The sequence below is a fragment of the Grampus griseus genome, assembly GCF_964374135.1.
Source record: "Grampus griseus genome assembly, chromosome: 9".
Taxonomy (NCBI): domain Eukaryota; kingdom Metazoa; phylum Chordata; class Mammalia; order Artiodactyla; family Delphinidae; genus Grampus; species Grampus griseus.
Window position 1 is genome coordinate 22160332 of NC_139003.1, and position 13344 is coordinate 22173675.

The 13344-nt window shown below is 39.0% G+C and overlaps 1 protein-coding gene across 2 annotated transcripts in view; it reads right to left on the reverse strand.

Moving 5' to 3' along the window:
- Positions 1-2354: 2354 nt before the first annotated feature.
- SSMEM1 (serine rich single-pass membrane protein 1) overlaps positions 2355-13344 on the reverse strand; it is a gene marked incomplete at both ends in the record, with an annotated part of 29678 nt that continues 18688 nt past the window's right edge. The window contains 2 exons of one of the 2 annotated variants that reach the window (XR_014297230.1): positions 2355-2817; positions 4719-4823. The remainder of the gene's footprint in view (positions 2818-4718; positions 4824-13344) is intronic. The other variant, XR_014297229.1, reaches the window with a different exon arrangement.

Genomic DNA, 13344 nt, shown 5'->3' on the forward strand with positions numbered 1-13344 from the left:
AGAGCCATAATAAGGGACCAGAACCCAGACCCTCTGAAATCAAGTATCATCCAATTTCCAGTGAACTCCAGTGGAATACATAAGTGATAGAATGTGAGCTCTTCAAGTCTCTTCTGCCTCCCAGTATCCACTGGCCATAGATGGTCTGAAAAATCTTCCATTTGAGTCTCATTCCTTTTGGTTAATGTATAGACTCCCAGGAGTCCTCCTTTAAAATGGGAAGGCACTGGGAAAAGTAATACATTGGGCTAATATTTCCTGGTGTGTGTTCTAAGGAATAACAGCCCTTTGAGTTGTTCAGCATAAATAAATAAATAAATAAATGTGGGGAGGAGTTTGAGGATCAAAAAAAGGATAGTTGCAGCAACCTAGATCCCCTCTTATAGGTTTACAATATACACTAATTTAGTAAAAGTTCCTAGAAATTCTATAGTTTGTTTAACCCTCTGATTCCCAAATTTATTTGATCATCCACTTTTTTGGGCCAAATTTATTTGGCCACTTCATTAGTTCCCTGGAATACTCTTCAAGAAATGCTGTCTAAAGCTCTTCATAGAATTTTGAAACCAAAGTACTTTGGAGCAAAGATGGATCCTACAAAGCCATGAGAGTTGGATTTGGGCTGAAGTCTGCAGCTCTGGTCCTCCCACTTCATGAGGTCCCACTGCCTAGACACTAGATCTGAAGATGGGAGGACTTAAGGTGACATGGAGGATGAAGTCCGGAAAGGTAGGGAGGCGGATGGGAGAGTAACCCAGCACTTACTAAGATGACACAGAGACAATGACCAAACAGCTTTATTTTCACTGATGTCTGTCATCCCCACATTCTGATCATCAGAAGGGAAAAAGATTAAGGACAGAGAGAAATAGGGTGCATGTGCTCTGTTTTCACTTTTTTTTTCCTTTAAATTCATTCATCTCTTTTTTTATCACTCATTCCTATTATTTCCACTACCTCCTCTCCAAATCTAAAAGAACTCTGAAAATGCTGAACGCTTACACTCATTATTCTGCAACAATCCAGTGAGATATTCTGTGAATCAGGTAAGCAAAATTCAAATAGGCATCAGAAAGCATAACTTACCCCACAGATGTTTCTCCACAGTAGATATGCCCCCAAAAGGACACCAAAAAACAGGATCAATCGCATAGTCAAGGATCTTCCAAGAGTCCAGAATTCAGTGTCACTCCTGAACTTTATTTATAGGGACCACGGCTGAGGCTGACCTGTTGGCAGTCTAAGAACTCAAGTAAATTCCCACATGGTAAAATTCCCACCTGCATGTCAAATTCTCAAGACTGTAGACACCCACCTGTGTGATATCACCAATCCATACATTTTACATTCTTTCAATGAGATAACAAACTTTGATGGAAAGAGAACAAAATTGCTAGAGCATACCAAGGGCAAATCATGCATTTATGATTTAGAACATAAAGTGCCACTAACTCTGACCAGTGACAGAAGCCAGATTAATAGACCTAGAGGTTAAAGTCTTTCCTGGGTCTCTGACAGAAAAGGGGCACAGCATTTATAGTAATTACTCAGGCATCCTGTCTATCACATTCCATTAGTTGCCTCATTTGTTTATTTTTATAATGTTTACCCTGAAACACTGCAATCACTTAGTCCATATCTGCTGTATCTCCCTGTAGATATGACCTGTTCCAGTCCTCACACTATATTAAAACAAAACAGAAGGCCTTTTTTTTTTTTTTTTGCGATACCCGGGCCTCTCACTGTTGTGGCCTCTCCCGTTGCGGAGCACAGGCTCCGGACGCGCAGGCTCAGCGGCCATGGCTCACGGGCCCAGCCGCTCCGCGGCACGTGGGATCTTCCCGGACCAGGGCACGAACCCGTGTCCCCTGCATCGGCAGGCGGACTCTCAACCACTGCACCACCAGGGAAGCCCACAGAAGGCCTTTTAATATTCAATTTTGAACTGTTTCTAAAGTGATCCATCTGCATTTGTACCAAATTGATGTCCCTGTTTCTGTGCTTTTTCCCAAAATGAAAATGTCTTTCTAATTATGACAATGAAATTGCTTGTTACAGAAAGTTTGGATTAAAAGGAAGTGTTTTATTTAATCACCAATAATTCCTCCACCCAAAGAAAACCATTTGGAGTATATCTTTCCAAACTTCTTTCAATGTTTTAGAGCTTTTTCTTAAACAAAGATTAGACCATAACATATATTCTGATTTTTAAACAAAGGTTTTTTTAAACAAAGGCAACCTTTCCTTGTCTATAAACATACATCTACATTGATCTGACTTTGCTCTTCATTGCAAAAGGAGAAGATACACCATTCTATTTTTAGGATTCATATTTTATTATATTTTAGTCTTCACACACACTATATTCAGCCTAGCAAGTATCAACCAACAGACACAAGGAAATTTTCATCTGTCCTCTTGTAACCGAAAGTGGGGTCCAGCTGCTCGCTGCTCAAAAGTCAATAAAGAGGCCAGGTTTATGGAAAGGAAAGTTTGCTGTATTTTGGATGCCTACAACTGTTGGGGGAGTGAGGGAAGGGCAGACATCTGTCCAAAGGCCTACTCTGACAATCAGGGGCAAGAGATTTTATAGGCAGAGAGAGGGGGCTGCATGCAGAAACAGCACAGTCAGCTCTGACCGTCATCTTGAAATTGGTCATGAGGTGGTCTGACCAGCATCATCTTGATTGTTTCAAGTATAGTTGGTCTTCAGTTCCAGGGTCTGTTTGTTCCCATTTCCTTGAGGCCAATTCTTGGAATCGTGGCAGCTTATGTCATGGCTACAGCCTGGTCATCACGTAGTTTAACTTCTTCCACCTGGTGGGGGTTTCAGTATCTATAAGACAGCTCACAGGATAAGGCTCAGGATATTATCTATAGCCCTTGAGAAAGAACTAAAGGTCCTTGACTATGCTTAATGACTAAACTACTATTATTTGGTCTCCTTTGACTATTTTCCTTTGTTTCTGCATGTTCTCACTTCTCTGATTAAACTTATTTTTTGGCTAAAGTTTTTCCACAGACAAAAGGCAGGCAGAGGACCTGGGGGACAAAGACCAAAGGGTCCTGCTCCATTTCACTCAGTGTCAAATTCTTTATCTGCACAGGCTCTAAATCCCTGGGTTAGAATTTTCAAGTACCTACTTTACGGGTGTTTCTGGTTTTTTCATTCTCTTGGGTGTTGGGGAGAAGAAAGAAACCAAGAGGCAGAGACCATAATTCATCCTCATGTCCCCAGCACCTATCAAGTAGACAGTAGTCATATGAATTGAAATTAACATACTTCTGGAGAGGGCCTGTGCACAGAGACAAAGACCCAACACAGCCAAAAATAAATAAATAAAATAATTTTTTAGAAAAAAGAAAGAAAGAAATTAAGGTACTTGCAGAATCAGTAAAAGCTTCTTGGAAAAGACGGGCAGATAGGATTTGCTGAGGAGAGTATGGATTTCTGGTGGTTTGGAAACATGAGAAAGGTAGAGAACTGGGGGAAAATGGTACACGATAGAGTTGGGAGGAAATTTGCCCCACTTGGGCAGACCTGACCCTGGGCATGGTGGAGAAGGTAGAATATGAAAAGAAGATACGAGAAGGTGATAGAGGGCCTCACAGTTCAAGCAGAAGACTTTACACCTGATGAAAGGAGCAAATGTAGAGGCTCAGAAGGTTTCTGAGCTGGTAAGTGACTGCAGTCTTGAGAATGATGAATCATGCACAATCAAGCAGGAAGCCAAGCAAGGAGCTTCCTGGAGAAATCCAGATTTTTAAACGAGGCATCTGGGCTGGGTGGTGGCTGGGAGTGCATGAGAAGGGCTCCAAGAGGCATTTCAGTGGAAGAATCAGAGTCCCTGGTGAGTGACTGGTGCCTGACTGGGCATAGGAGAAGTCAGGAAAAGGGTATATACCAGTAGGTTGGAAAGGAGGGGCAGATAGCCACCTCCACAGCAGCCTCTGAGCATTTCCTCACCCAATTGTCACAGTGTGTGAAGTTCCACTGTAGGAATTTGTTTTATCTCCCTTACAATATGCTTTCAAAGAGGAATTTTTGCTGAGAGTTACTACCCAACGAGTTGAGTTCACTGTAAGTGTTAGGGACATGACAGCTCTCTTCTCTTCCTGAAAAAGATAGTGGGGATGAGCCTAGAGCCACATTGGGGATCCAACTGAAGCTCAGACCCCTTGCTCCTGAACCTCGGGCATTCCAAAAAGGAGTGAGGACTCAAGGATGATGCCTGAGATGAACAAAATGAACATTTCCTGGAATGGATGAAATCAGTAATTTTTTTTAATGAATAGAAGAAGTTGGAGGAGGAGAAAGCACAAGCCTTAGTAGGAAGCTGTAGGGAAAACTCCAGAAATCACTGTTGTTTCTCTCTGCTACTGACAATATAAACAGATGCTTATCAGAAGAGAGTATCATCCTTTCTACCGCGTCATCATTCTGAAAGCTGGATAAAATAAGTTTTTTTAGATAGCTATATCGAGATATACATGACATACAATAAACTGCATATACTTAAAATATGCCATTTGAAAAGCTTTGACATATGTATATACCCATGAAACCATCACCACAATCCACATCATGAACCTATCCATCAACCGCAATAAAATCTGTTTTTGAGACTCACTGAGAAATCTCCAGATGGAAAGAAACCACTGAAGACCCCTTGCTTTGCAGATGAGGAAATGAGGCCCCAAAAGGGGAAGTGACTTACACAAATCCCCAGGAGTGATCAGGGGTAGAGCAGGCATCCTCAGACCCTGGGTCACTGCTCCAACACTCTTGGCTGTCCAGTCATCCAAGGTATTTCCACTCAGTTCTAGGAAAAGACCATTTTAGACCAAACACCTCTTTATCAACCTATCCCTGGGGAATCTGTAATTCAGAAAGAGAAAGATGATAGCTGTCTTTAGAAAAGTGTTCTTGGGACTTCCCTGGTGGCGCAGTGGTTAAGAATCCGCCTGCCAATGCAGGGGACACAGGTTCAAGCCCTGGTCTGGGAAGATGCTACATGCTGAGGAGCAACTAAGCCCATGCATCACAGCTACTGAGCCTGTGCTCTAGAGCCCACGAGCCACAACTACTGAGGCCGTGTGCCACAACTACTAAGCCCATGTGCCACAACTACTGAAGCCCACGCACCTAGAGCCCATGGTCCATGACAAGAGAAGCCACTGCAATGAGAAGGCCACGCACGGCAACAAAGAGTAGCCCCTGCTTGCTGCAACTAAAGAAAGCCCACCCACAGCAATGTAGACCCAACACAGCCATAAATAAATAAATAAATAAATAAATTTTTTAATGATGTATAAGAATACTAAGAATATGTAAAGACATGGAAAGATGTTTACAGAATATTAAGGTGGTTTTTTTTAAGAATCCACTTACAAAACAAAACATGCATTCAAAATAATGACTATATAGGAAGGAAATACACCAAAAATTTAAACAAGTGATTTGGCTATACACTTCTGTGTGGTTAACAGTAACTTTAATTTTCTTCAATTTGCTTATAATTTACATAAAAATAAAGAAAGAAAAGACCAAACCTCCCTCTAAGGTGGGATGGGAAACCACAGGTCCTGGCATCTTTCCTTATACCTTGGTCCCAACTGGGTTTGGCATCCTTCCGGATGCTGTGCTTTGTAGCCTTGGCTTTCCTTTTGGTCTGTGAGTTCCTGATTTGGGTTCACCTTAATACTTCATTTTCCCACCTACCCATACCTTGGGGCTCCTCAAAGCTCACGACCCTGGTGGTTCTCTGCTGCCCTCACCTGCCACCAGCAATCACCATGTTAATCCAGTGGGACCCAGTTTACACTGGGCCCTGGCCTTCTTCCAAAGACAGCCTCTGTGCTTACTTAGGTCTAAAAGTCCATTACACAAATTCTTGTTTCTATCAAGTCAGTTGGGAAGAACAAATAGAATTCATAGATTTGCTGTTTGCAACACCAAGCTCAAAAAACCTCCAGTACAATAACTATTTGTCCTTCCTCAGCTGGAAGATAACCACCCAACACCATATTGTGAAGATCTGTCTTCTCATCCTTCTCTGTCTGCATCAGGTTCCCATTTATGATCACCCCAGCTCAGGTTCCATGAATGGATCCCTCATTTATGGAATACCTACTATGTGACAGGCACTGTTAAGTTGTAGGACTCCAAAGATGAATAAGATTTTATCAGTCAAGAGCTCAATGTCTAGACTAGCACTGTCCAACAGAACTTTCTGCAGTGATGGAAATGTTCTATATCTGCACTGTTTCAAGAATGTAGCCACCAGCCACATGCGGCTATTGACCACTTGAAATATGACTAGTGTGACTGGGGAATTGAATTTTTTTAATTAATTTTAACTCAAATTTAAAAACTGAAGCAGTGTAAAATATTTTTCCTTTAAAAACAATGTAATATTTTGGTAGGACATTTTAACTGTTGAAATTTAGCATCCAAATTGAGATATACTGCAAGTATAAAAATACACACCAGATTTCAAAGACTTAGTATGAAAATTAGAATGTAAAACATGTCATTAATAATTTTTATATTCATTACACGTCAAAATGATACTATTTTAGATATATTGGGTTAATAAATTATATTATTAAAATTAATTGCACCTGTTTCCTTTTACTTTTTTAAATGTAGTTATTAGATAATTTAAAATGACACATGTGGCTTGCATTAAATTTCTATTGGATAGCACTGATCTAGAGATAAAAAAAGTGATATCTAAATAAATAGTCTTCAACTAAAATACATTATATATTCCTGGAAATGTATACAAAAGTCTAATGCATAAAAGTTAAACAATAGATTTACCTGATATAACAGGGTAGGGTAGTTAATTCTTAAGAGCTAAAATATATTATAAAATTCCTAATTTCAATATGCATTAAATAATAGTCCTTTATTCCAATTGCAAAAATAATTCATGTTGCTCATTAAGAACTGACATATTACAGAAATAACTCAGAAAGTTAAGGTATCCCTAGAGATAATTAACAGTTTGAGCTATATAAAAACATACTGTTATTACTGGTTACTTTTGTAAGTGTGAGATGATACTATATTTGGGCGAGAGCTAAATTATATTCCATGATATGGATATATTATAATTTATTTAACCAATCCCTTGTATATGACATCCAATTTTTCACTATTTCAAAGCATATTATAAGGAACACTCTTATACTGCCTTTGTATACTTTTTACATATTTTTCTGCTTCTAAAATAATATTCTCATAGTAAAAACATTCAAATATTGCTGAAAATTATAGCAAAAATATGACTGCCTCTCATGTTGCCCCCTGCCCTGTCCCAATCTGTATCTCTGATGATTATTACCAGTTGGGTATATACATCTTATCAGAAATTTTTTTTCTGTGTATATATTAATCAGCTTATTTTTTTCTTTTCCAAAATTTTAGACAGACTATACATACTGTCGAACTTACTTTTTAACTTAAACATATATTTAGTAAGCAACAAGGATATACTGTATAGCACAGGCAATTATACCCATTATGTTGTAATAACTTATAATGGAGTATAATCTGCAAAAATACTGAATCACTATGCTGTACATATGAAACAAACACAATATTGTAAATCAACTATTCTTCAATTAAAAAATGAGAAAAAAACACATAAATTTGCACACACACAAAGGTGAAATCATTATTTTTCTCAACTCATAAGGAATATCAAGGGTTGAAACCTCAGAGCGCAGGCTTGGCCTTTATAAGTCCCTGGGCTTAGTGTCCAATCTAGCCTCAGACACAGGTTCTAAAGGTTTCACTAAAACAAATACTTGCTACATTTACTTTTCCACACTTATTTCTATCATATGTGGAGAAGACCAGGCTCAGGGGAGATGCCATATATGCTCAAACAAAAGATGCAGTGTTGTGGGCTATTTCCCCTGAGAAAATCCAAATCCAAAAAGATGTGTTTTTAATTTTTTGGCTAAGCTCTCATCTATATTCTCTTGATGAAATTGTCAAACGATGGTAACAGGTATGTAATTTTTAAAGCTGTAGAATTTAGTGGTTGCTTCATTTGTATATAAAGTTTACAGAATCAAAAATTTTAAAAAGATGACACTGACATTACTTGCAATTAGAAATTTCCTTTCAAGATCTTCATCAAGATTTTTTTTTAAATGTCAAGAAACTTTTTTTCGAAGAATAAAAAACCTCCTGATTTGCTAAAAAAAATTATTACTTGGGCAAAGGGGGCCAAAAGGTAAAAAGAAAAAAACTATAGTTGATGTAAAAGAGACAGAAATTTTGAATCATATTCAAAATTTAAATTTAATGAATTAAGTAAGTAAAAGAGTGGATTGCTGGGGCAGAGGGTAACTCTTATGTTTAACTTTTTTAGCATCTGCTAAATTGTTTTCCCAAGTGAGTGCCAAACGTTTTTATAGGCGTTTTGGAAAACACAGAAGTGAAGATAACCCCTCATTCCAAAGAGCTTACAATTTACAGTAGATGGAGAGATGCAATTAACATGTATACATTAAAAGTATAATTATAATATAGCTTATAATTCAGAGCCAAACCATGCAACTCTAAATTAAAAGTGCATCTACACACAGTCATACATTTTTAGAGCTGGAAAGGAAAGGAAATATATATACATTCTATATATATATATATAATTTGGACACCTTTCCGTGTCAGTACATATACTTAGGTTACCAATAAATGCTCATTGATAAGAAACTCATTCAACAAATTATGATAGAGCTATACAATGGAATACTATGCAACCATTAAAAAGATATGATATAGGTCTTTATGAACTTACATTGAATGATGTCAAAGTATATTTATAAGCAAAAAAGGCAAGTTGTTGAATAGTGTATATTAATTTTTTTTTTTTGGCCGCACCGCATGGCATGTGGGATCTTAGTTCCCTGACCAGGGATCAAACCCTCGCCCCCTGCATTGGAAACCTAGAGTCTTAACCAATGGACCAGCAGGGAAGTCCCAATGTTCCCCTTATCTTTGGTTGGTGTGGATTTGTTCTGTTTAACCAGTTGACAATTAGAAGACACTAGGATTTTTCTAATTTTTCATCATTTGAAACAATATAAATACTAGGTAAATCTTTGTGTATATCCATGATGATCTCCTTAGAATAAATTCCTAGAAGTAGAATAGTAGGTGAGAGGTTCATATCTGTAAGTTTTTACATTTGAATTGCTAAATCCTTCTCTTGAAGGCTCTAACAGTGTACACTCTTCCACTAGTGCCCAGGCTTCTGGATTTTATTTGTACTGTGCTTGGAAAAGTCTTCCCTACTTGAGATTAGGATACTTTCTACTAGTGCACTTTTCTAGTACTTTTATGGTTTCCTTGTTTTATCTTTCAATTTTGTTCCATCTGGAATTAATTTTTATATAAGGAATTAGTTCACATCACCTTTCAGATATATTCTTCAGGAATATATTTTCCAGCATTTTATATGTGTTCTTTAATTTTGATCTTTTTTTTTCTACAAATGAGCAGAGTCAACAGGCTTAAGTCCAAATATGTAATTGATGCTAAAATGCACCCCTTCCAGCATGTCTAATGATTTCCAGCTTTGTCTCAAGTGAACTAAATCTATAAAATCTATTCTTCTTATCACTAACATCGACACATTCATTTTTCCATGTATAAATGTCAAGGACTAACTATTCAAATAGATGTACAAACACCAGTGAACAAAGATATTGATGCCATTGAAACTAAACAATACAGTCATCTGAAATGCTCATTCATGAGCTCAAGTACAAAAATCCAAGTTCTGGGGTTTAGGAGTGTCAATGCATAATGTCCAAAAATCCAGTTTTTGAACATCAAACCTAAGAGAGGAAAGATTGGGGGTTCATGATAACAAGATATGATGGGCTACAACAGGGGTCTCAACTGTGGGAACCAACTTTCCTGGGAGATCCACAGAAAATGTTAGAGGGGTGATCTTTGAGATTGGTCTTAAAATTGAGGAGTAGTTCAACATTTGAAGAGTCCAACATTTGAAGATTTGGTGACTGGTGTTTCAGGCAGAGGAATCAAGTGTGGGAAGGTGGCAAGGCTTGGAAGGGGCTTCTTAAAGTCCTGATACCATCTTTCTCCACCCCTCCCAACTTCCCCTCTTCAAAAGGAGGGAAGGATATGATGCCAGACCTACTGATTGATTATTTGACCTCATTCGCAATAAATGTATTACTCCAACCCTGCATATACATTTTATACCTTCTTATCTTATCTTTAATTGTGTAATAAAAGGCTTTTCCCTCTTTAAAGGAACTTCAGACAAAAGCAAAGCAGGTCAGGAGATTTTACAGATGACAGCCAAATGACCTAATTTAGTCCTTTGTTGGTGTGGTGGCCTGGGGTACCAGGTAGCCTTGGCTTCTCACCCCTAGAATGCCTGTCTTCACCTGCAGAAGGTGATATTCTCCTTTTTGTCAAGGCCTGGACCCTGCCCTCACACAGGCCACCTTCTTCCCCATCTTTCCAGCTACACTCCCAGCCTCTTTCCCTTCCTCAGTCCAAGCTCCCTACCTCCCACCTAGTCCCAATACACCCAAATCACTATAATACTTTTTAAAGTTTTTTTTTCAATATTTAAGAACTTAATCCTACTTCCTCTATTCCCTGAGTCCCAAGACTCTGCACATTTAAAATTAATTAAAAGATTTTAATACCGGAATTCCCAGCTTAGCAGCCATCAGTGTATATATCCTTGAACCTCCCACTTAACACAGATGATTTTCTGAAAAGCATGCTGTGTGTTGTATTCTTTTTTTTTTTTTTTTTTTGTGGTACGCGGGCCTCTCACTGTTGTGGCCTCTCCCGTTGCGGAGCACAGGCTTGGGACACGCAGGCTCAGAGGCCATGGCTCACGGGCCCAGCCGCTTCGCGGCATGTGGTATCTTCCCGGACTGGGGCACGAACCCATGTCCCCTGCATCGGCAGGCGGACTCTCAACCACTGCGCCACCAGGGAAGCCCTGTGTGTTGTATTCTTTAGGCAGTGCTGGAGCTGTCACAGACCAGCTCACCAGAGCCACTATGCTCATTTCTTCGCAACTCAACGTTCAGTGGTGTCACTTTGTTAATGTGAAATAAGCAACAGTGGGAGTATTTATATCACAGAAATCAGCAAGTGCTACAAAATCAGGGCTTTTAACAATCAGAGCCAATTGTTAAACATTTACCAGCACACCACTGTTTTAAGGATTCTTTTGGTTTCCAGTAATAGAAATTCACTTGAGTTAGCATAAGCAAAAAGGGGAACTTACTATAAGAGCCAACGAGTGAAGTGTCATGATGCCTATGAGAGGGTAAACAGATTGGCCTTAGGAATTAACTGGAACCAGGGACTTGAAAACCATCAGAACTTTCCATTGCATCTCTCTGCCCTTCTTTGCTTCATTCTTTTGTTCTTGTTACAACTTGCTTTCCCTGGTTTCCAAATCTATATGAAGGGAAACGTGAAAACCTACTCTGCTCTAAGTCCAGTCACCTCAGGAGACTGATCTCTTTCCTGGTCCCAATTCCAAATTCTCATGAAGGAACTTTGATTGGAAGAAAGTCCTACTGAAATCAATGACTGGACAGGGTGAAGGGATGGAAACAGGCAGGATCACACTGTAACAACATGCATGAGAATCAGGGAAAAAAAGAGGCTCCTAGAAAAGAAAAGAGATGAGGCAGTCAACCTAAAAAGTCCACAACATTTATAAAGACCTTTTCTCAGCTATTAACAGCTCTCAGCATCACCACCACAGGCTCCATCAAAGGAGTACATGTACTTACTTAGTATTTATTTAACGTCTGAGCACCTTATAATAGGCAAAAGGAGCTGCTCTAGAAATTATAGAGGATAAAAGATGATTAAGACTCCATAACGGCTGCAAGTAAAAGAAAAGCCAACTTAAAATGATTAATAAGGGAAATTTTCTTGCCTAACAAAAAGTCCAGAAGTAGGATGATTCCAGAATTTCTTAATTTAGCAGCTCAGGACCGAGACTTTTCCATATTTTCACTTTGATATGTTTAGACTAATGTTCTATGGACACAGGTACCTGTCACAGTTGAAGTCATCAACATCACCCGCCAAATGAAAAGGGACAGTGCAGGTCTTTTTTAAGACTGAAGAGACTTTTCTCAGAATGACCCCACCAGCAAACTTCCCTTTCCAGAATTAGATCACATGCCCATGCATGAACCACTCACTGACAAGGGGAATGGCACCACCCTGGTTGCCTTAGACCGACTGGGACCTAATTCCTATAAGGGAAGGAGAACAGTGGAACAAAATGGGGAGCTGGAACAGAAGGAAAACAATTGATGGAGGCTACCACAGACGCTTGCTGTATCTGAAGGGGTGCAATCAAAGAAAAGAGACAAAAAGACTCTGGCCCTAAGTTGCATTTCTCCAAGCGCTTTTGTCTCATTCAACTCTCTGACCTGCCATGTCACTTTTACTAACCCTGGCTGCAGACCCTTCCACTGGGACCTGGTTTTTATCTCCCTGCTTCCCTCTTTTGGTTTACACTAATTAGTAGCAGAGTTGGCTCCCTGCCTGATGTTCTCACTGCTAAAGCAAGATTTTGAACACATGAAACTTCATAGTGACAGAGAGCCCTAATAAACAAAGACAATTATAGACTACAGGCCCCTGTAATCAGGCAGCTTGAGGGCCTGCCTGTGAAAGAGGCCAAGCTCAGAAGATAAAAGATAAGAACTAGAAAACAGTACTGTCTGGGATTATAACATTTTTGTTTTTGTTTTTAAGTATTTCATGCACTTCCTTTTGTTCACTGAGTGGAGATCTGCAGTGAGAAATGTTATGCAAAAAAGGACAAGTATAATTTTTTTTTTGGAATACGTCTTTTTTTTGCCAGCTTCTCTGGGCCTAATAACTTCCAGTCTCATACAAAAAAGTTCGGTTTTCTATTTCCATCTGTAGCTTTGTGAAATTTAAAGTGCAACTCTTCTTTACAGTAAAAAGTGCCTATAAATGTACACTTCAGTTGGTATTAGATACTAAAAAAAAGAGGAGGGACATTTTCTCCCTTTTGTCTCCTTCACTACCCCTGCATGTTTGTGCCTGATTTGTATTTCCTCTTACCCTCCAATGCACCTCTGTGGCCATATGTTCCTGACAGATAGAGAATATCCAGGTGGCCTGGTACTTGGAAACTTGTCAGATGTTATTCAAAGCAATAAAGAACACATCATACAAGTCTTTGGTATATTGTTACAGGGAAACCCTGTTTAGAATTCACTAATTGGGAATTTGTGATAATTTGAGGAAGGGCTGGCTGAAGTTAACCT